Genomic DNA, 23,887 nt, shown 5'->3' on the forward strand with positions numbered 1-23,887 from the left:
CACAGAGGAGAGAGAGATGGGAGGCAGCATCTCTGTTTAGCACCTAAAAACTGAGACATGATACATCCAAGTTAATGCCTTTTCACTTCATTGGTTTTATGATTTCCTGTGCAAGTGCAAAACAGCCCCTTGAATTAGAAAGGGAGCGAAAGAGGTGTGAGGCTCAAATCATGGCTGGGCTTCACGAACGAAGATTTGAGAAGGACTTTACCCACGTTTGTTACAAGCACGTTGGTGGCTAAAAAGGCAAATAGAAGATAGACATGTCTGGTTGCAAAAGGCACAGCAAAAAGACTCCTTAGATGGTAAATTCTGCAAGGCACGATTCTTTCTGCGTTGTCTTTTCTCCTCAAGGGTGATCCTGCGTGCTTTCTCAAAAGCATCAGCAGCGTTATAGATGGTGTGTCTTCAGACCTCCCGACTGGAGGCCAGAGTAGACCAGTTATGTTGATCAATATGGCCAAGGCTGAGATGTTGTTTCAGGGAGTCCTTGTATCTTCTCTTCGGGGCTCCTCTCTTGCGGCAGCCAGTGGCAAGTTCGCCATAAAGCAAGATCTTAGGGAGGCGGTGGTCCTTCATCCTTGAGACGTGCCCTGCCCAGCACAGATGTGTTCTCAGCAACATGGCCTCAATACTTGTGACTGCTGCTTGTTCTAGAACAGATGTATTGGTCACATAATCTGACCAGTGGATGTTTAGGATTGTACGGGGGCAGCATTGATGGAAGCGTTCTAGGAGTCACAGGTGGTGGCAGTAGATGACCCATGATTCAGATCCGTATAAGAGAGTAGACAGCACTATGGCTCTGTAAACACTGATCTTGGTACTCTTCTTCAAGTGTTTATTTCTCCAAACTCTTTTCTGAAGCTTTCGCCTGACCCCCCCTCATCTGAGTGTGCAGCCCAGCACTGGGCCAGGCAGTGACTGAAGCAGCAAAAGGAAACACCACGAATACGTAGTGACCTCAGGTCCCTGCAGCATCTTTGCCAAGGTGCCTTTAGCTGCAGGGATAATGAACCCGTATGAGCTGTGCTATTGTGCAGCAAAGGACTTGACTCAGGGAGATGCTGAGCTCTGGCAGCACAACTGAGCTATTTATGAATTGCAGGGTTTCCCTAAACAGAAAATTGTAGTTGAGGGCTGCCTGGGAATGTCTGTAGCGTGCTTAGTTTTGGGTTTGTTCCTGAGTGAGTCTGGGGAACCAGGTAGACAGCATCCTGGAAAGGGCAGCAAAGTGTGCTGTGGGTACTGCTGTGGATGTGATGCTCCTAATTTATCTTCATCTGTGGTTCATGTTACATGCCAGCCTGCAAACTGGGGCAGGTGAGGTGCACGCAGACCCTTGCAGCCATGTGAGCAGTTCCCTACAGTACAGAACCGATGCTGGCAGCTGGGAGTGGTGACTGTGCCGGTGCCCCACCAGCCCTGCCATGCAGTGGGAGTCCTGCTCCTGGCTCAGTCCCCTTGATGCTTCTCCCACTCCCCGCAGCCACTGTGGGCACCAGGGTTGCTGTCAGCTGCAGTCATCATAGAGCGAGTGTCCCTCCCCGCCGTCTCAGCTCTGAGCACCACAGCGCAGGTATGGGTCTGTTCATCTGCTGCAGACATGGCAAATTTTGGCAGAGGGCAAGGCAGAAAGCTGGAGGGAGCTCTTAGGTTGGGTTCTTATTCATGGAGATACAGTTTTTCCAAGGCAGTCAAAAACCTTATACAGGAATTCTACAGTTCATATGTCATCTCTAGTGCAAGCTGTGCACAGCAATGCTATAGTTTTATAGCCATATAATCTAGCTGTATTTTCTAAAATAAAAGACCGAGGCTATTTTAAAAAAAATCTGGAAGTTAATTTCTTTTGAGGCCAAGTAACTCAGCACTTGCAAACCTAATAACTTTATAAAAAAAGAGCTCTATGCTGAACCATGGGCCATCCCACCTTATAAAGCTTTTCAATGAACTGGAAATGATTTCTCTTCAGTGTCTTTACCTCAGGGCTCAAAGGGGGATCTGGCAGCAGCCCCATACAAAAGCCCACATGGGAAACATTTCATTTCCTGAGATGCTACGCCCATGGTATACATGAAGAGGAATTGCTCCAGAGACTGCAAGGTAAGTTTTATGAATCATGAAACTCTGTAACAGTAGGGTGAAATACAAACAACCAAGCAATTAAATACATACATCTTCTCTCTCCTTTATCATGCACAGGTTGGAGGATAGAATGGACAAAAATAAAGGACCTATAGAAAGAAGCTGATATAAAAGCCTAGTTGAGAAAGTCCTTTAGTTTTATTGAAGAATCTCTTGTCCAAACAGTAAAGGTCTGTGTAAGGCCTGGCTGTGTTTGCTGTATACAGGAGTCCTCTGTTTGCAGGGGGAGAGGCTCTAATTTGATTCGCCTGGAGTGGGAGCACATACGCTGCTGCAGTCCACAGCCTGAGACACTCTCCTGCCTCCTGTGCAAATACATTACCTCTTGGATTCATCTGTGATGTTCTGTCTTTACCACTCAGGCTTTGCTTGTCCCTGTCCCAGGAGGAAACCTGGAGTTTTTCCCATTGTGAATTAAATTAATGAGAAAAGAATCTAGGGAAAATTGGCTATTCTTTGGCTGATTACCTTTAGTTATCCTACTAGCCGTGTTGGGGTTCAGCATTACTGAAAGAATGAACAATAATCTAATTAATATGCTTACTGTACTAGAAGAGAATATAAAGATGTATTCAGCTTGTCGCAGCATGCACTTTTGAATTTTTTACTCAGCAGTAACATTAAAACAGCCAGATTTTCAGCCCTGCAAACTGTGGATAATGAATTTCTTTCATCCCAAACAATTTACTCCCCTGTGTATTTAAACACTTAACCAGATCAGTTGTATTTGTACCGATGCATGCTCTGACGTGCAGAGCAATGGAAAAAATGTGCAATCAGTGTGCGGTAATGATTATTTTCTTGGTAAATGTTTTTTTTCTTAAAATGATAGAAAAAAAGTCACATATTTTTCAGTCACAAGTGAGCACTGTTTACACAACCAACATGAATAATGATAACAAGTATATTCCCTCCTGCCCTCACTCTCTTTGGATGCTATCCAGTGTTGACTGAAGTCAGGGAGAGCTCACTGTTGACTTCTCTGGAGCAAGACTGGATTTTCTGCCTGCAGTCGCATTCCCCTCAAATGAGCATAGCTCTGGAAATGCAGTGTGGATGGAAAAGTCCCATGGAGAAGGCAGAGTTCACTGTACTCAGGGTTAGTAGGGTTACCCTCCAGGGCCCAAAACAAGGTCAAAGATGGGAGGGAGGGGAAAAAAGAAGAGTTTTAAAATAAAGATTTGCATGCTTTTCCCCCGCCATTCTAGTTTCTGAGGCATTTAGCTATATTTGGTTGTATTTTTAGGCTCTGTTCCAGAGGCAGATTGAAGAACAAAAAACTTTGTGAAATGAAAGTTAGGATTTCCGCATGATCACTTCACTTGAAAAACTAATGTTCAGAAAGAAATACTCCACCCTGCCACACTTCTTAAAATACAAATATTTTGTACAAATGCAATATTAAGCTAGCCACATGAATCAGGTCTCAAGAATATAATTCTCTACTTTTTAAATTTGATATGTCAGCACAGAAATGATGCCATAAGGAGCCCATCCTTTAATCAGGGGTTGATTTCCATGTTCTTTTACAAACTTGTGTGGGACGAGACTTTTCACTTACAATGCACATAAACAATTTTTCAAAGCAACTCCCAGAAATGCAGTTAATGATTCCAGCAAAATGGAGTTTAGGGGAAAGCCTTCTGCCCTTCAGAGAACCAAAAAGGAGTCGGGCTTGGTCTGTGGGGATGGGATTCACCCTGGGTGAGGGGTGGTGTGGACTTGAAACAGGCCCAGGTCATCAGCATTTGACTGTAGTGGCAACTCTGCCTGAGCAAATAAGAGCTCACATGAACTTTTAATTTGTGCACCCGTAAGGGAAGAGATTTGGCTTTGACTGCCAGCTTCTTCAGTCCTTCTGGCTCTCTGGGGTGGTTCCTCTTGACTTCAAAGCGTATCAGCTGGGGCTATTCACGCAGTTGTAAAAACAATGTGGGTTGATGAGAGTCACTCCCACTAGGTGACCCCTGGAAAACCTGCTCAGTCAAGGGCAAGAATTTCTATCCCATTTTGGCTGGAGAGAGATTAAATCGTTAGACTTTTTCCCATCATCAGCATCCTCGCTGTGGAAACACGGCGGTCAATTTTTATTGTGGTTCGGCAAGGCTGCCCTCAGCACTGTGTATTTCCTGCTTGGCATCCACCTTCCTTGCTTTTAAAATTCATTGCGGGTAATTTGTTGTGAAAGAGACTATTGAGTCTGTATGTCTTGACCACCCAGGTCTATACATTCCTATTGTCAGATCTATATACTTCTGCCATAACAAAAGCACTGGAGAGCAGAGCATATGATAAAGTGCTCCTAAGGAGATCACTGAATCTTAATCTTTGCCTTACACCCTGTTTAGCACCATTTCTTCTGAAGCTGTGCAGATATCAGTGCAGCTGTATATTTTCAGCATATGCCACTGCAAAATAAATTATTCAGGATTGTTAGATTACTTATAAATGACACCAATCAATTAACACTACAGCTGGCAGTCTTTGGGGCTTTTGTCACAGGACAGTATGGTACAGCTCTTGACTCCACGTTTCCCAGTCTGAAGGATTATGGTAATGACATCTTATTTTTATTGAATTTTTAATTGATGAGTAAAATCACTGGACTTGCTGTGCTAACATTAGGTCTAGGGAGAATTAATCTCTTGAAGGAGAACATGATACAAGTAGAGCTGCCCTTCTGCAAACAAAACCCCCATCTACATGTGGTACCAGGCAACCACGTGAGTTTGCTGCTGCCAGTTGTCAGAGTCTTTCACAATCCCTTGCACTGAAGATTTGTCCTTTTTCTTTACATGGGCTGCACAGGCCTTTGTGGAGGCCACACATTGACATGCGCGCCAGTGCTGCCCTGTAACATGGTGAAAAAAGTAGGGTGGTTCCAGGTCATGCGAAACAAAGTGGGCAGCAGCCTGTATTGATCCCTGGGCCGAAGATCCCACGTTTCTGTTTGCAGGTTGGAAAAGCCTCAGGTCTCCCTTTTCTGCATCACTGATATCTCCAGTGTTTCCACTGGTGCTACCAGCAAGGCCACAGGATAGCAAAGTCTGCAACCCTCTTAGAAAGGAACAAACCCTACTGGTGGCTACCAAGCCACAGAGCCATGAAATCAAATACTTGTTTCCCTTTGTTGAAGCAAAAAAAGTAGGATCCCTTCTTCCTTCCAAAATACCCAGACCTTGAGCAGACTGTGCTGGTGCGTGCTCTTGGTGTGGATATAGGATAACCCACACAGAGAGCTGTGCCTAAATACTGGCAAAGAATAACGCAGCTGATCAATGTTTTCCATGTTGCTTTTAGGAGCAATAAAGTTACATGATGAGGGATAAATACTATTATCATGCATTAAATGTGTGGTTTAAGGACAGAGAGTAGTCTAATTCTAAGTTTTTCAATACAGGTCGAACATGTCATTGAACTGCTTGAGTGTTTTATATTTACATCTTCCTTGTAGCCCCATGAGCTAAAATCAGGCTGTTCAGAGTCCAGCTGAATTAACTTCATAAAGTCCCTGAGAATAGTTTAAAAACATATATATTGTGTGCTGACATGAATTGATTCATTAAAGGTGATGGTAGAATCTGAATTGGAAGGTGCAGTGAATACGATGATGAATTTTAATGTGGCCAGTGGCTACTGTTCAGCAGATATGAAATTGGAAATCAATGCTAGCTATTAAATACAAATGGATGCCTTACATCTGAAGCAGTCTTCCATTCCCAATCTTTCATCGTGCCAGGGGATGCTGAAATGAAGGAAGAAAGCCCAGCCTTGCAAGGAAGGGTCTGCCAGTGCTGCTGTCTGTACTTTCTGTTCATAGCTGGGGTACATCTCACCCTCTGTGAAATGGATCCACAGCAAATGCTCTCAACTCCCACATGCTTGATGTGGTGGCTCTGTTAGGTCTAAGCTCTGTCTGAGAGCTGCATGATTGCATCTGAACAGAAACTCATACATATTTCTAGACCTCATGGTCAGAAAGTCTTTGAAGGGTAATGAGTGTGTAACAGATGCAATGATGCCTGAGCTCACTGGCACCTGAAGATTAGCCCAAAGCAAATTAGAGTGCAAATCCTAAAAGGCATGAGTGACTGCACCACAGCTGGAAAGGGTTGCTGAAGGAGTATGGTATCTCAGGTTGCCCTATCCTGGCCCATGAAAATACTGTTGGATGGTCCTCTAGCTTCTAGTATGGTGCCAGGAATGGCTGGTAGGTAAGTCTCTGCCTGCCAGAGACGAAAACTCCCCTGTCAATGCACCATCATGTAGCAGTGGAGACACCATGTATTCTTGGGGGAGCAGAGAAAGCCTTGGGGAACTCTGTGTTGTATTTTGCCTAGGGCATCAATTTGCTATAATCCAGTTGTGCTCCCATATAATGCAGAGACAAGGTGTTTAAGCCTCCTAAGTAGTGTCTGTTGCTTTGCTTTCTACTGTCCCTCTTTTCAACACACGTGGATGACAGAAATCACTTCACTTTGTTTCTTTGTAATAAAATATTGAATGAAAAGATAGAGACCAAAATGTCTCCTTCACCAACAGCAAAGCAATGAGGAAATAAGCATCTCAATCTTATTTAAATATTTGCTGGCTCTGTTGACACTGGAATATAGAACTAAGTCCCTAATAAAATGAGAAAACAAAACAGAGCTAGTAAACAATTGGTTTTCAAACAGTGTATAACAAAATAAGTACCATACTCTAAATGTTCACCTTCTAGATCTCTTAAGCTGTAATAAGTGAAGTTTAACACATTATTTATGAAAAAAGGAGACAAGCCTTTCCTAGGATGTGGACAAGACGGATTTGTTGCACCTGTGCACTGGACACAAACACGAATTCTCCTGTGTGAGCATGATAGTCGTATTGGTGTAATTAGCCCATCTTAATTTCACAGACAAGTCTCAGTCAGCACAGCTGGTCCACAGACCTCGAATGGAGCAGTCCACAAAACATGAGCCCGAGTAAGGAGGGACAGAAACACATCAGCTGTGCTACTTTATTTTTTTCTCTGTTTCAGAACTTGTCTGACTCCTGAGAAGCATCTCCCGTTATGTATTTTAATTTTACCTAGCAATGGTTCCCATATGATAACATTATTTTTCTCATTTCCATGTTGTCCTTGACCTGCGTTGGCACCATGTACCTATCTCTCCTTGGCTAATGTGTATAAATTTAGCCAGTAAGGTTGAAGTATTAGTGATTTTCAGCCATTTTGGCTGACATTTTTATAATATTAAAGGAAAATTTCTGTTTGAAGTTTATTGGAGCTGGTGATCAAAAGGTGGGGGAGGGCAGAAGTGTTGCTAAAGCATCTCCAGGAAGCATCCATTTTATAAATGTCTGAGATTTTGGTTTAATTGATATTTGACATTTCAGCCAAGTCTGAAACCTCCAGGATTTAATTGCAGTAAAATCAATGGTACACCAGGAGTAATGAGGTGTGCCTGAATCATCCTGAAATGGATATAATTGCTGTATAACTCACCCAGCAGGTCCGAGTTTCCCCAGCCGCAGTCAGTATCTCATTGTTTTCCAAGAGAAAAGATGTCAGGAGCCAGTGGGATAGAGCTTCATCAGTCAGGTGCTCTTGTTGCCTGTTTCACTTTTGAATGCCATGTAGCAAACACTATTTGAGAAGAGGAAAGGGTGCTGGAAGAAGTGATGGCTTGCTGGCACCCTCAGGGCACTTCACACATGAATGGTGGGGAAGATGAGTGTGGAAGTATGATGCCAGGCTGGAGCAAGGAGTGGTGCAGAGGACTTTGTTCAGCTGGGAGGTCTGGGTAAATATTAATGGTGTTCTCATTAGAAATGAGTTTTGATTTTCACTGCTGTACTAAAAAATCCCTGCTACAGGCCAAGATAAAATGCTTCGTGAATTATCAGCTATCATCTACTGGAGTCACAGCTCTGAGCCATGGCACTTCATGGATATAAGGGACAACAAGGTACTTGGCCAGCAGAGCTATGAAAGCTACTGGGACTAAGGAGTCTGTCCTCCTGAGGGACTCTGTAGTACGTACATCCCTGCTCGGGATTTCTTGCTGTCTGATCTCTTCTTCCTTTCTTTCTCCTGAAGAGAAACATTCCTAAGATGTGATGAATCCAGGCTGGATGTCTTCTGCTGCCTGAGGATGCTTGACTCCACACATCCTCTGCTGGAGACCAGCAAGACACCAGATTTCAACTTATTTTATTGCACTGCCTCCTCTGCTGCAGGGGTTTCCTTATATGCAGAGTAACTGTGCCTTAATTAAGGGCACTCAGCTGGGAAGGCAGGATATGCAGCCTGAAGGTAGGATTTGATGTGGGTCTTGCTACTGCAGCCACCTTGGCCCCTCAGTGTTGTGTTAGATTGTGGATGAAACTTGTTTTTGAAAGAAAGACAATTTGATAATTTAAACTTTTTATTTATTTATTTATTTATTTTAAACAAATAGACCATTTACAAGCCCAGGGAGATGTAATGAGGATACACAGTCATCTGGACTTCTACTAAAAATAGTACAAGATAAATTTAGCTAATGAGTTCAGCGTATATATGTCTTAATAGCCTTCCCCTGCTAGTCTTATACTGGCTCCTATCGTACATCAATGCTTCTTTCAACACATGTAAATAATACAGAGTACAATTCAAATTCCCATAGAAAGCAACTTACATTTAGTTACAAACAGAAATAAGTGCAGCAGCAATAGCATAGATCCATTCAGGTAGTATATCAAAAGCTGGGCCAAATTCTGCACCTTTTGCTCACAAAAATAATCCCTACTGACTTCCTAATGTCACTGTGATAAACAGGGTTAGATTTTCTGAAAGATCTTTATGTTGCAATATATTTCATATTAGCTCCCAATGCCAAAGGCACTTTGTAAACCTTCCATATGTCTAGCTAAAGCATGGTGGATGGGTTCCTACATTAATAGAGAACATAACCAAACAATTAATATAAAGACTCTCTCTCTCCATAATCACCCATCTTAGTCATATATCATCTAACTCTAGTGCTAGAAATGCAAAACTTTTTAAATAGCCTATTTTGTCAACGAGGCAAAGATTTTAATGCAAGTACTCTGTATCTATCAGTATAGCTTACATGAACAGCTTGTCTAAAGTTCTCAACACTGGATAAAAATTTGAGATGCAAGTTTAACTATACAGTATGCCTCTGTGTGGTGAGCTGGGCCCCCTCTTTGGACTTGATTTAGTCTGGCCATTCCTATGTTGCTCAAAGAAGCAGAGCGCAGTGTGCTGCACAAGGCCATGTGCAATGTCTGCTCCTTGCAGTGGCCGTCTTGATTCACAAGTGTCATTGAGCACCAGCACGTAACAACAGTCCCCACTCCACAACAGTTACTGCTAATTTAAACCTAAGCTTATACTGTGGCCATGTTTGCAAGTTGCACTTGTAAAAATGTGTGAAGAAAATAATTTTCAGGTAGGCCTTCTTGAATATTGGTGTCCAAAATGACAAGAGTACCAATAATAGCATAAACCTTTGTTTCTGCCTTGAGATCTAAGTGATTGGACTGTGAGGTGTTTCCTTTCTTGACACAGGACCATTATTTTGTTTCACTCTGTTCTCTATTTCTATGATGATACCCCACTTCCTCATCAGAGAATCAATTAGGAATGAGCTCGTACGAGTAATGTGTGAAGGACAGGTGTTTGCTCTCTGATTCTTTGCAAGAGCATGGCTTCTTCTGAAGTATTTTTATCTGGACAAAGCACTATATGCAATTACACTACATAAAATACACTGGGGGAAAGGGTCTTTCAGTATGAAAGCATGAAGCAGAAGTGGTGTATGCCTCTCTCCTCCACTTTGGTCTTAATCTACATCTTCAAGGTTTGATCTTGTCCACATGAAGATGGTTCTGTTCACTTCAGTAGGATTAAGTATTAGAAATGTGCAGAGGGAATGATATAAGAAAGTACTTTATAGCTAGTCTGCATGGAATGAATTGGAAATACCAGGTGCAAGTTCAGAGAGAAGAAAGATGCAAATGTTGCATTTTCTTCATTTAGAAACAGGCTTCCAAAAATCAATATGCTTTATACATAGTCCTGAAATATGCTGCCTAAGGTGACTTGGACACCACAGTGATGTGTGTCCTCGAAATCAGATCAATACAAACACCTGCTCCAAAGGTCTACCTTAGCCATAACAAGTATAACACCTGACTCCTCAGGACGTGGGCAGCTCCTGCAGAAAGTAAGCACGGACATATCCTCCAATCAAGTGTGCTTATAGAGAGTAACATTTCAGGTACAGTTTGCCTGCTGACCCACTCATTGTAGGAAGTTCTGTGAAGATCAGACTTGCTTGTAAGAAGTAGAAAATATTTGCTTAATGCAGCGAACTTTGATGACAAACATATGCTATATTGCTTCATTCAAATGCGTATGCTTGTTCTTTTTCTCCTCAAAACCTAAATTTGTTGTTTGGGCATATATAATAAATATAAAAAAATAATAGAGTGTCTTTTCTAGTACCTCTTGTTTTCTAATATGACCTCACAAAATTTTCAAATTGAAAAATGAGGGGAAGCAGTGAGGCAGAGTTTTCAGATTAACTGTTATAAGAGCAATGGAAAATTTCTAAGGCATTCCCAAAAATGTTTCCATGTTCAAGTGGATGTTGCACCAGAACATTTACCATTTTATGACATTCTTACTTGTGTTCATCCAATCACCACTTTTCCTAGGAAACCCACTTAGGGCTAGATTTGCTATACCTGCAGAAATCATGGAGACTGAACCTATAGGAGGACACTCATGTGTTAAGCTTTTCTGGCCTCTTGTGTTTTGGGTGAGGTGGACTAATATAGATTCTCATCTTCCTTTGCCAAAGAAAGAAAAATATGCTAGAAATTCACATATGTGACACAATCATCAGAGAGAAGTAGAAAAAGAATTTCAAAATTCACCCCCAATCCCAACTGGAAGCACACAAATCCAAATTACTTCTATAGTACTGCATCCTTTTTAAAAACTATTTACATCTGAACTCAATTAAAACCAAATCTGATCAGAGCAATCAGTTCAAAGGCAAGATTACTTTACCATCAGTTATATTTATGGACACTGATTAGAAACGTACTGTGCATGCTAGGGATCTCTTTTCAGATAAATATTTGCTTTCTTTAATTCAGACATTTAATTCAAGGTATTTGCACTACCAACATGCTGTGCAGTGACATTCCTGCACCAGCAAACTCCAGGCCTCATTACTGGAGGGAATATCTGTTTAAAAGGAGACCATATCTGTTAAAAAGTATGTTTTTAGATGCTTGGGGTTTTTTGAGGGGGTGGTGAAACTGCATGTCCAAAAGCACCATTCAAATGCAGCGTGATGCATCAAAAAGATGGTATAGTTTGAAAGGAGTATCTGTTACCTTGAAGTGATTTTGCTCTCAGGAACTAAGGCAAATGCATTTGTTTTTCTAAAACAATCACCCTTAATAATCCTGCAAAGAAGCTATTTCTGAGAGGGGCATATTTGAGTGCAGCACTATTATTCCTAACAAACTGGTCATATTGCATCATCAACACAAAACAATGAAACTAAAGAGCCAGGACCATAATTTGCTCTCTTGCATACTGGTGTAACTCCACTGAGTCTGATCTTTGGGCACACCCGAGCTGAGCAGAGATGTCTTGGAAAAACCAGTTACACCCTGAAGGCTGCTCTGCTCTCCTGAGGAGTGGGTGTCCCACTGGACTGCACGACAGATGGATGGAGCACCACTGGCTTGGCCACCTCCCTCCCTGCCTTTCCTCTTCCGATGTGCCAAGGGGTACATGGCAGCTTGGTGCTGGACGGGAGCTCCCCAGGGAGAGGGCAACCAGCTCAGGAGACTGGCCGTTTCCCACCTCCCTCTGTATTGTGGGGCTGAGGCAATGCAGGGAAGCAAATATTGAATCAGATGGAATCACTCCCCTTTCCTGGCATAGAACAGTTGCCAAAGCCCATCGTTTCTTATGCCTGTTGAAAAATAAGAAAGAAATCAGTATAATTTGGTAGAGTTTGGAGAAAGATGCCTTTCTTCTCTGTTCAAATACTACAGTCTGTGTCCTCATTGACCTCTGCAGTATTAACATTTTTAAAACATATTTTTTAATTAAAATGGGCTGGAACAAATTTCCATTCTTGGTCCTGGATTGAGCACTCGGATTCAAACTGTGCACTCAGTGAGGTTTCCAGCAAAACATTTGACAAAGTGTGGAGATACTTCAGATTTCCATGCAGAGAATTAAGATCAAGATCTGCCCTTGACATTTGAGCCTTCCTCCAGTATAGATCAGGGGTTTTGACACTAAACCATCTTTAAGACTAGAATCTCATTCTATTTTTGCTATCAAAAATCCTCTCCTGTGCTCTCTTTAGCAACTCTGCAACTTTATGCTTGTGAATAAACTGTAGAGTAAAAAAGTAAAACTAGTAACTAAAATAGCAGGAATATGATTTACTAAGCATCATCATCATCTGAGCAGTTCCTTCCCTCATGTGCCACCTTGTTCTCAAGTATTAAATCACATCCTGAACTCTGCCCTAAAAGGAGCACCTGAGGAAAGCAGCTGTAGTACACTAGGGCCAGTCACATCCCTATGTGTGCATTCACAACCATGACAGATGAGAGTGAGAAAGCTACGGGGGCAGGGAAGTAATTGGAAGTAATCACAAAACAGGCTTGCATAAGTGAAATGATGCATACAAGTAGTCTTTGGAGATTAAAGATATTTGGGTTGGGAGAGGAGCTTTAATTGGAATTGACCTTGTAAAACATGTTCCCTTATGTTCAGGCTTATAATCGTGGGTGGGCCAGCTGATCTATTTAAAAATGCCTGGTTCACATTAACCACCCAGGTTTTAGAGACGGTTTTTAGATGCTTGGTAGTATCACAGAGAACAAATGACCATGTCTGAATATTGATCCAGCTTACTCGCAGTTAATGGAAACAAGTGCAGATGTTTGGTGTAGCACCTCAGCACTGTCATGCAATATTTTGACATAAGAAAACACTGGATAATATAAATAATATATATATATATAATATATATACTATATAAAATAGTAATAATCCAATTGCGTCTTCTAGTACTACAGATTTCCAGTTGCTGATCTCTAGACAGATTTTTAGCTGGAACAGATGTTAGAGAAAAAGACCTAGTAAGTCCAGAGATTGTCCCTGGAAGATTTGGTCAAAATGAGTTCCTTTGTAACACAGATCTAAATGTAATGGGACCAACACTAAGAAACAGACTATTTTGCTCAGGAAAGCTGTGCATAAAAGAAATGCTGTATCTTTTTGCATTCTGGGTGGGGGCATGTGAAGGATGGTGCTGGAAAGGGGCAAAGCTGATTTTTATGAGGAAGTCCTGGGCTGTACTTTGCAGGATCTAGCCACAACGAGTGCCCCTCTCTGACTTTCTTTTGACCTCTAAAATAGCACACAACAATTGTCTGTGAAACAGCCCAAATTTCCGCCTCTCTTAAAGGAAGAGTGTGAATACTGGATATTTTGAATTTGCAGAATTTTAATTATGCATCCCTGATGCAAGCTGGTAGGCTCTTTTTTTTAAAATTAATTTCTTTGGTAAATACTGAGTCCTAGTAATTCACTGTCTGCCGGTACTGTTTAAAGGTTTGCTCCCTGGGCTGTTCCCTCCCTCTGTTGTGCCCCTGTCACTACTGTGGGGTCCTGGGAGCCTGGTGCCTCACAAGGGGTAAGCACTGCCTATGGGAAATAGGGTGAGACCAAGCTCTGGCTCCACAGACAGGGAAATAGGATGGTGAAACACCACTGTCTGACCTGAAAGCTTGCTCCAAGCAAAGACCCTTGAGCAAAATCCTGCCCCTGTGCAAGCTTCAGGGCTTCTGTGGTTATTATCATGTGTTTTTAAATGTCCACATTAAATCTGTAGCTAAATTGCATAGAATTTGCAAGTGTAAAGAAACTGTAGTCCTTCTCAGGCAGGGTCCTTCTAGTGTGAGAATACATGAAATGCCTTAAACATGTTTGAGAATTGATGACTGAAACTTGTACTGATGAAAACTCAGGTTTTAGCAAAATGAAATTTTTCTCAGAAATAGTTTGCTTTCCTCTACGTTATATATGAAAAGGTATTCCCCCTGTTCTTATCTCATTGGCCAAAATTGAGAACTTACTTTGTTTTCTGCCAAAAACCAAGTTTCCTGTAAGGAAACTTTTTCTTACCCCGGCACACAGTTTCTGACTGGCTTTATGTGTATAACATTCGTCACTGTAGAGTCTGGGTGTAGCATCACACTTCCAGGAAACCAAACCAAATTCACATTTGACACAAATGACTCAGAAACTTATATCAAAGTAATATATTAAAGCATGCCGTCTGTGTAAGAAATGAGAATTGTTAAAAATATTTTTAAAGAAATAGTCTCTGATCTTTTTCTTCCTGCAGCCTCAGACTCCCTTAAAATCTTTTGACATGCCTCAATTTTTTTCCAAACAATCTTCTATTGCTAAGTTCTGCACAGGCTTTCAGAGTGGATGCTGTCCAGAAATCCTATTACAATAAATTTACTGTATTAAAAAATCTGAGGAGGAAATAAGATATGGTCATATTATTAAGTCTGACTGCTCACCACTGCCAGTTTTCATCCAGCCCTTTGTTTATTGTCATCTTATCTTGCACTTAATCTCATTTAAAGCATAGGTGCTTTAGTACAAAGACCTTCCCTTTTCTTTATTTTGAGTGCCTCTTGCATATATGATACCACATTTAAAGCACATATTCTATGTATTTAAAGTGCTTTCCACATCTGTGATGCTGTAGAAATAAATTGTTACAAAAGCTTAAGAGTTGTAAGCCTAACCAAAATGTATTTCTGTGGCTCTCAGTCTCCTTTGTCATAAATAGCAAGGCCAGACTTCCTGTATTTTAGGAGAGATCAAATACCATATTTGTCTAGAAATCCTGCTTAAAGGAATGGATTAGATACTAGCAAATCTGAATAAGAAATCAGCGGTATACTAGAGTACCTATCCCAAAAGAAATTTTAAGGATCACTTGTTTTAACTGGAATTATCTTGAGATCTCTAATATCTACTTGGAGGGCCCATCATTTGGAGTCTTCCAGGTTGACAGTCCACTCAGAGGACACACCATGAGAGGAGCTCTCCCCAGATCTGCAGTGCAGGGTCAGCGCTGACTTGGAGGCAAAGTGCTGCTGGGATACTTCAATTTACAGCCTTGAGGCCTAAACACAGGGTTGCACTGAGTGAGCTGTGCAGCCACAGCCAAAGGGAATGTGATCACCATGGCAGCCAGCTGGTCTCAATTTTTTGAGACAGTCCTAGCTGTCCACATCATTGCAGCTCCAAGGTGGGAAAAAAATGTGTGATTTAAATACCTGGCTGCAGAAATACAGAAAAAACATATTATTAGCAATGGATTTTCATTTTGCCTTTGGGGAAGGAGGCAACACAGAAGTTCTGTTCCAAACACATCCTCCTTTCCCTATTATCTAGAAGACTGTTGGGCAAACCAGAATGAAGTAGACTCTTCAAACGAGTCCTGTGCTGATGGCTAGTGTGGTGGTGGTGGTAGTAGTCTTTTCACTTACTGGATGGCAGCTATTCAGCAAACCATTAAGTGCTCCAGCATTTTTTGAGACGTGTTTTCTGCTGCATCAGGTTCGTGCCACCTAGTGGTGATAGTCCCACCGTGCCGAGTCCCATCAGCACACTATAAAGCAGTTTTCACATCTCTTCATGAAAAACAAAAATAACGAAAGTATACTTTCAAATAAAAAAGCACAAGGTCCTAAGTTATTAAGCAGTACGCTGGATGCTCTGTAAGTTTTGTTTTTCATCTCCAAACTGAACACTGGCCCTTAGAAGACTGCAGATGATATCCTGGACTTTGGTGAAAGAAAATGCCAAAAGCATGTGTTAACATCTGGAAATTTGCCTGCCCACTCTGGCTCTGACAGGGTCTTGAAGCCAGAGGCAATGCAGTAATAAAACAGAAGAATGGAGAAGTGCTTCACTCTGGCAGTTCTCACCATTGCCACTTCTTCAGCTGCCCAAGTCATCACGCAGTTGTCAACAGTCTGTGCATTGCCTAGAAGCCCTGAAAGGTATATCTGAGAAAATAAATGTTTCTAAGTAGCTTTATTTAACTGATCTTGTCTTTCACTTTGATTTATGATTATTGTCTAAACTTAACGTGGAATAGATTGGCTTAACAACCAGTTGTCAGCAAACCTGCAGTAAATTTTAAATTAATCCACATTGCCGAATTGGAGTTGTACCAGGAACGAATCTGGACCAGTAGATTTATTGACCAAAACACAACAGAAGAAACTTTTTACTTCAGTCTTTCTGCTGATCAAGTGACAGAACAGACTGCAGTTTTAATGAATAGGCTGCAGTGGAACATTTCTAGTATTGTGCATTCATGTATGGTTTAATGGATTTAGGCCAATACTGAAAAGAAAGTCAGCACTCAAGTCTTCAGAGAAACTGTCATGTCATAAAATCTGCATTGTTTCCACTCAGAGATCAAAGATTTGACTTGCCCTGGTGAGGAGGTAGGAAGAATTCTGAAATCCTAAGTTGCTTTACTTCCCAGGAACACAGGAAAATGTGGTGCTTCTGCCACTCTTTTCTGGAAACTGTTAGATTTAGCTTTAAATTAATAGTGAGAGCCTCAATGAATTCTAATGTTAGAAACTGTTGATAAAAGCTCCTGTTAATATGTAACTTTTACTCTGGTTCCTCAGTAGTTGTCTGTGTCCTCCTGCTGTCTGTGTGATGTGTGGTCCCTGGTCTTGTTCCCTGCCATACATCCTTCTTCCAACAAGTCTTTCTGCTATTGAAATTACCCAAAGTGCCCAGGAAGAAAATAAAACTTCTGAGTATAACAGAAACGCTACTATGCCAATAAAGGCTTTTAGGGATTTAATTGCTGTTCCTTAAATAACCCAGTTCAAAACACAATGAGAACTATGTCTGAGAGATGAGACATGGATCTCAATGAATGTAAAAAATGGATTAGAGAAGTGTCATTTGTTGAGGAATAAATATTTTATAGACAGTAGAATTGTGAGAAATATGGCTCCTTTAAGCTGTCTTAATACCATGCTATCAGTGTTTAATGAGCATCAGAGGTGGATGGAGCAAATGCAGATGTAAATTTGGAGGAAAATAATCTGGAAGAGCTGCTGCATTAGAGTTACATTTAAAATTTAAAATCAGGACAGATGCAGCGTGCTATGACAGAAACCAACAGAAGATCTTTAACAACAAATTGTTTATTTGAGGATGACTATGTCTGGGCGGGAGCAGAAAAAAAATTAAACATTAAATCTCAAATAATTTTTTAAGTTTGAAAAGGCAACAGACTTCACAGAGGCTGCCAGCATGGCCCACACTTAAAGGAGAGACCCAAAATGGAGAGAAAACAAAAAAATACCCATTTTATAAAGTAGAGAACAACATATTAGCTGTCACAATGCAATCAAACTGGATTAACTTCTTGGATCCTGTTGCTAGCGTTCAATTAACATGTCAAGTTAATTCTTCAATTAACAAGTCAAGATTTTCAAACTTCTTTCTGGTATTATTTTTATAAAGTCTAATTTCTGATAAGACCAGAGTAGACCTGTCTTTCAGCTGGAAAATTTAGGTGGGTTTATTTCATCAGGTGATCGCCTATGGAACATTAAATTTTCAAATATTTCCACATTATATTGTATTTACCACAGAAAATATTCTGTGGGAAGTTAATGCCCCACTGCAGACAATGTTTTGCCCTGGACCCTTTCTTCCAAATATAAGTTTTCTGCTGCAAATGGGTGTTAATTAGCCCATTTACTATGCTGCTACACTGGACACTGTGCAGTGTCAGGGAGGTATTTACCCATAAAAAAAAATTATGACCACTGGCATATTCTGAAAATGTTAACTTTTCTTTTTTGTATGTGCAAATCCAAATTCAAATGGAAACTTCCAGCATAAGTAAGCCACAAGAATGAGAGCTTTTCTACATACTTCCATTTTAAAATATATATTTTAAAATCTATGTACTACTCACATGGCTTCTTTCCTGAAACTTTACATCCTGGTGGGGATGAAGAACTGCTTTGTTCTGCTGAGAGCATTTTAACTTGGCTGTGCAAGTAGAAGTGGTGGAACACCTGCCTGAACTAACCTTTAAAAACAATTAAGAACTACCACTGTTGATTTTAATTCACCATGACATTGCTCTTTAGGTTAATGCTTTCACCATCCTTCTCTTCAGAACAGGATGTTCTTCCTTCTCTTGAGGTCATCAGGAATGTTCTTCCTTACATTAGCAGGACTTTCAGGACATGATAGTTACAACTTTCTCTCTTCACCCAATATTGTAATTAAGGGATGGATTTTGACAGCTCATGTCAACGAATGATGGTGAGACCTAGCACATCTGCAGGTGGGGGAGGTATATATTTCAATCACAAAACCTTTTGCTGCCATTCCAGATTAAAAAACAATGAAGTTTATTTAAATTTTATCTGGGACAGTCTATCTACTTGAGAAGAAGCTTCGCTAGAATTCATGACTACAGAATGAAGGAGTCCCATGAATGACATCAAACCACTGCTCTCATGGGCCAGGTTCAAGCCACTGGCTAGAACATAAAAGGTTATAATGCATACTCCTTTTTAGATCTCTGAGCAGAGATGATCAGCCAATGGCCCTATGTCTAGATTTGGCCTGCAAAGCAGTTAATCTAGTCTGTGGAAGAAAAAGAGCTACCTTTGGCAGACTGTACCTTTGAGGTTGCGCCCTTGATTTCAGTGGGAGACACTCATGAGAAGTACATTGTAGGATTTTGTTCCAAGTAGTGTCACAGAAAGAAAAACCCTAATGAAATTATCTTTGGAAGTGCACCACAGCAAGTCAGGTATTTTGAAATGGATCCAAAGTATCATATTTAATTGCATATATTTTCGAAAAGCTGCTAAGTACTGAAAGCTTTGGTTTATCTGAAGTTGAAAAGGCATCCAAGAGTTAATTAATTTGAAACTTGACTTTTTGGTACTGAGATTCAGCAGGTGTGATAAGGACCAGACTGCTGGTTAGGTGGCATTTTCATTTCCAACAGTATTTGTAACTTTAGATTTTGATACAGATTGAAAGAAAATACTAGAAAGCACCATGCACCATGTTTGTGCAGAGCAGCTGTAAAACCTGTGCCCATGTTATAAAGGTCCTGAGAGCCCCCCACAGCAGGAGGTCTGGCTGCCAGGGCTTAGGGACAATGCAGAGTCAGTGCAGCCAAGGCAGAGGTCCCCAGGCAGTGCCACAGGGAGGTTACAGCTGGGACCCAGCCCTGTCCTGGGGGAGCTGCTTCCAGTCCAGTCTTCACCTGAGAGACAGTGCCATGCCTGGCCTCAGCCCATCCCCATATGGTCATTTTCTTTTAGCTGGTAAAGTGTGGAGTCAGGAACAACTGCATGGGTCTTGCATTCAGCAAATCCCATTAGCAAGTCCACAAAGAGCAACAGGGACCACTGGGCCTCTCCCTGGAACCACCAGGGGTAGAGCCAGGCTCAGCCTGTAACTCCACACTTGCGTTCCCTGCAGCCAACACAAAGACTGATGCTGTCTTCAGACAGAGATGAATAAGGCACTCCAGGAACACCCTCAGCTTGTTCAGTTTCCCCGGTGGGCATTATGGAGGAGATAATTTTTTTAAGAAACTTGAGATATGTGTGTCACAGTGATGTCATATCTGCCATAGAAGGGACTTCCAGATTTTTGCCAACTGCTGTTTACACAAGATGCTATTAGAATGGTGTCCTGGAGGGCTGCAGATGGGGAAGGAGGTAGAAAACAGCTGTGCTGGTAAATATTGAGATTTCTTTGTGCTTGTATATATGTCAGATGCCGGTGAAGCTCAGACAATTATGAAATTTCAGCTTTAGTAAGGACATGCTGACAAGATTATTAAGATTTGATTTGTGCAGCACTGGATCATCTACCAGTCCAAATGAATGGGGCAGGAGCACATGATGGCACTTCTGGTGAATTATGCAGAGTACAGAGATCGTTATTTATACCGGCTTTATATTGTCTGCGGGAAACTGGCAATACCTAGTCAGGCATAAAACTGGCGTGGTATGGATAGAATATACTCAAACCAATAAAAACCGGAACACTTTTTTAGCACATTCAAATCACGTGCCTGCAGCACTTTGCACCATAAGGCTGCAGTGTTTTGGTGCACCATTTAGGGTCCTAAAATATTCTTGTGTATTGCCTAACATGATTCCAACTGTAGAGCTGAGCTGTGGTAACCAAAGGCTTATACAGGATGTTGAGAAGTTCTCATCCTCAGGAACAGCCAGAACCATGTGTCAGAACCAGGTACACACTCAGATTCCTTGCAACCTAAATACAGTTAAGAAATGTGTACACCAGCTGATGTGTGTGGACCTAGTGCAGACAAAGTCCAGGAGAACAAGGAGCTCATTCGGCAGGTGGCAGTCCAGGACTACAAGATCCTGCCTTCTTGCAGATTTGTATTTGGCTATCAACTAAGGGCAGCTAGAGCAGGGTGCACTCAGATGTCTTGCTTATCTATATTTACTGGCACTCTTTGAGGGGAGACAACTTTCTAAATTTGGCTTTCATAAACTTTTAAAGTCAGATACTGGCAGGGACACCAGTGGCAGCAGTGCTGGTGACAACAGGTCACATACCTGTCTGCAAATTATACATACTTGAGGGGAATGCAAGAACACAATTTGGGAACATCTGCTATGGTACTTCAATCAATGCCTTCAAGTCACCTTATTAGAAGGCATTGGATCTAGTCAAGTAATTGTGTACATCACATCTAGTTTTCCTATATATGATGTAGCTGGCACGGTAATATCTAACAGCTTTTGTAGTTTGTGGATAAAGGTAGGTTTGCATATGTAACTGCTGGAGCATTATTAATCCTATGGGCTGGTAGGATTCAGGAGGGAAGAGGCAAACATTGAAAAAGAAGAATCAAAGTCTGATCTGTGTTTAGTGCAGCTATATGAGCAAGCAGTACCACTAATGCTTGCCCTCCGCTGACACTTTACTTAACAAAAAAGGAAAACAAGAACAAGGAGACTTGCATCACAGTTAGTAGAGGATTAATGGATAAAATGACAGATAAAAAAGTTGATATGGTTCAGGATCTTGAGAACTACTGCCCCTTCATAAAAATAATTATGTGTCTCTGTGATAGAAAACCCTCACCATAAGCTGCTGCAGTGACCCAAGAAATGCATCCTACAGTGGAATATGTAACTTCTCCAGATGCCACCAGTAAGGTAAAGGGTGTAACAAGCTATCTGTGAGGAGCTAGCTACCCCTGCTATATACAGTGAATGAGTTCCTGATAAGGAGGGAGAATATATGATCTATGAAAATGCCACTGGCTTTTCCTGCAGCTGGGTGCCGAAGTTCTTTCTTCTTTGGTTATCTCCTTACCAGTCTGTCCTCAAGACTGTTATAGCTACTGGTACAGTGTATTTCAAGCTATGAATAATGTGTCTTTCAATTTTCTGTACTATAAACCACAGCAGTACATAATGTTACTCTATTGTATTACCATCTTTTTTGTAGAGAATAGATACAGATATCAGCACAAATGACAGACACTGTGGCAAATTGCACTGACAGACACTATTACCAAAGCAAGAACAATTTTTAGATGTTCCTTTACCACGGTGCTGCCAGATGAACTCTGTTGACCTAGACATACAAAACCTGAACTTGTTTGAACATTTTCATTCTGTCCTACAGGGCTGTGGAAATAGACTTCTGTCTGTCTACCTCCTGAAGGAGGCTGCCCAGAGCAGCAGGGAAGACGGAGAGCTGCTCACATCTGAATTCCAAAATGGAAAGGATAATCTCCTTCGGATAGTGTGGCTAATTCCCACTCCCTTAATACGTCTTCCCTTCTAAATGGCTATGAGTCAGCATCACGGAAGTGTAATTTCTTACTGATGTATGCATGTGTGATGACAGGTTACTGTTACAAATGGCATGTAGAGCAAAGTAAGAAATGAAAAGAGAAATGACACAAGTTTCATTCAACAGGAAGTTCAGCACATCTCTTACAAAATGTTTTCTTAATACATCATAGAGAGTTTTGGCTGTCTAGCAGATGGCTCTCTGCAGCGACTTCTAGCTTCTTTGCTTTCCCTTTTGAAGTTGAGCTGCATTACCTCACCAATCCAGCTGAGCCTGCCCACCAAATCCATGAGGTACTTGAGGCCCAGCTCCTGTTTCCATTGTTACGGTGCAGTTACCAGGGCATCAGACCATCCTGGGATTACACACACACATCTTGCCAACAGGAGTTACTCCCTGAGGGGTTGTCAGAACAGATTATTTATGCCAGCACTGCACAATTTTGCTATTGCACTGTGCAAATCTTATGCACCTTTAAAAACAGAAGGGAGATTATTTCTACAGTATGAACAGCCACTTGGACTGGTAATGACTGAGTGCATAGAACTGCACAGACATCACGAAGTAATGCCCTATGCTTCCTACAGAAACAGAGAGCACTGATTATATCTACGAGCTGGGTGCAAGCTTCTTTGCTAAAGAATGAGCAGCTGTGGTTTCACTGTGTTCTTCAGGCAAACGTTAGACCAGAATTACATCAAAATGACACATCCTCTCCTACTTTCCTTTTTCTTCTAATATAAAAAATGAAGTTAGCAACTGTTGCCCTTGCATCAGCTACACATATCTGACGTAGCAGAACACACACTGTTCTGCTTTTGAACCTGAACCACTTTTTAAAAATTACCTTGTGCTTTTATATAAAAAATAAGCTCATTATGAGGAGATACCAAACTATGGTTAGGAATCTCATTCTCACTTTAAAGAGGAAGGAATCACAGTCTAAGGATGCTGGTTTCAAAAGTGGTCTGATTTGAGACATTTTAGAGTTGCAAGATCACTCTGGGTTGCCATAGAGGTTGGCAGCCCTTGGTTATGGAAAGCCCTGCTGTATGTGTCTGGCCCTGAGGGTTAAAAATTAAGTTCTCAAAGGCAGCCATCACTTTTGGCAGTGTTTTGCCCTAAGAGATAGCATACTATGCACAAATAAGTAGATGCTGGATTGAGAGTTGGACCTGTCTATCCATATTTCATGTTCATTTTATGAGTTCTTTTACAGTTATAAAGAACAACTACATGGGCTTCTCTACAATTCAGAATGAAATTGTACCAGAGAGACAGACTAGTTTAGGATGATAAGAGTTTATACTTTTGCCAAGCTCGAGGACGTGAAGCCAAGATATCTTCAAATCCAGACCTCTGTAGGCAACAAAACACTGCCCTTTAATGACTGCTGCATCAGCTCAGTCACTTGAAAAAGGGATTAAAATGAGTTCTAAAATTAAAGTAGTTTTAACACTGCAGTTTCTAAATGAGTTGTAAAATAAGCTAGGACAAGTTTGCACAAGAAACATTTGCTATTAAGCGTAAAACCGTGGGACCTGTGCCAGGCCAGCTGTGCTACTGCTCCTCCTACTAGTGGGTGCCAGAGGCTACAGACTCTGGTGGTAGAAAACAAGTTTCATTGCTCTCATTTGCTTCCCTCAGGCTGACACATGGAGTGGAGTTGTCAGGCTTCACAGCAAGCTGCATCAAGTCTTCTTTGGCTGGAGGGAGAGTTGCTGATACATCATGCTCTGAGTTTTGGCA

The sequence above is a fragment of the Manacus candei genome, unplaced genomic scaffold (assembly GCF_025592945.1).
Source record: "Manacus candei isolate 608988 ecotype Guabito, Panama unplaced genomic scaffold, ASM2559294v1 h1tg000043l, whole genome shotgun sequence".
NCBI classification, from domain to species: domain Eukaryota; kingdom Metazoa; phylum Chordata; class Aves; order Passeriformes; family Pipridae; genus Manacus; species Manacus candei.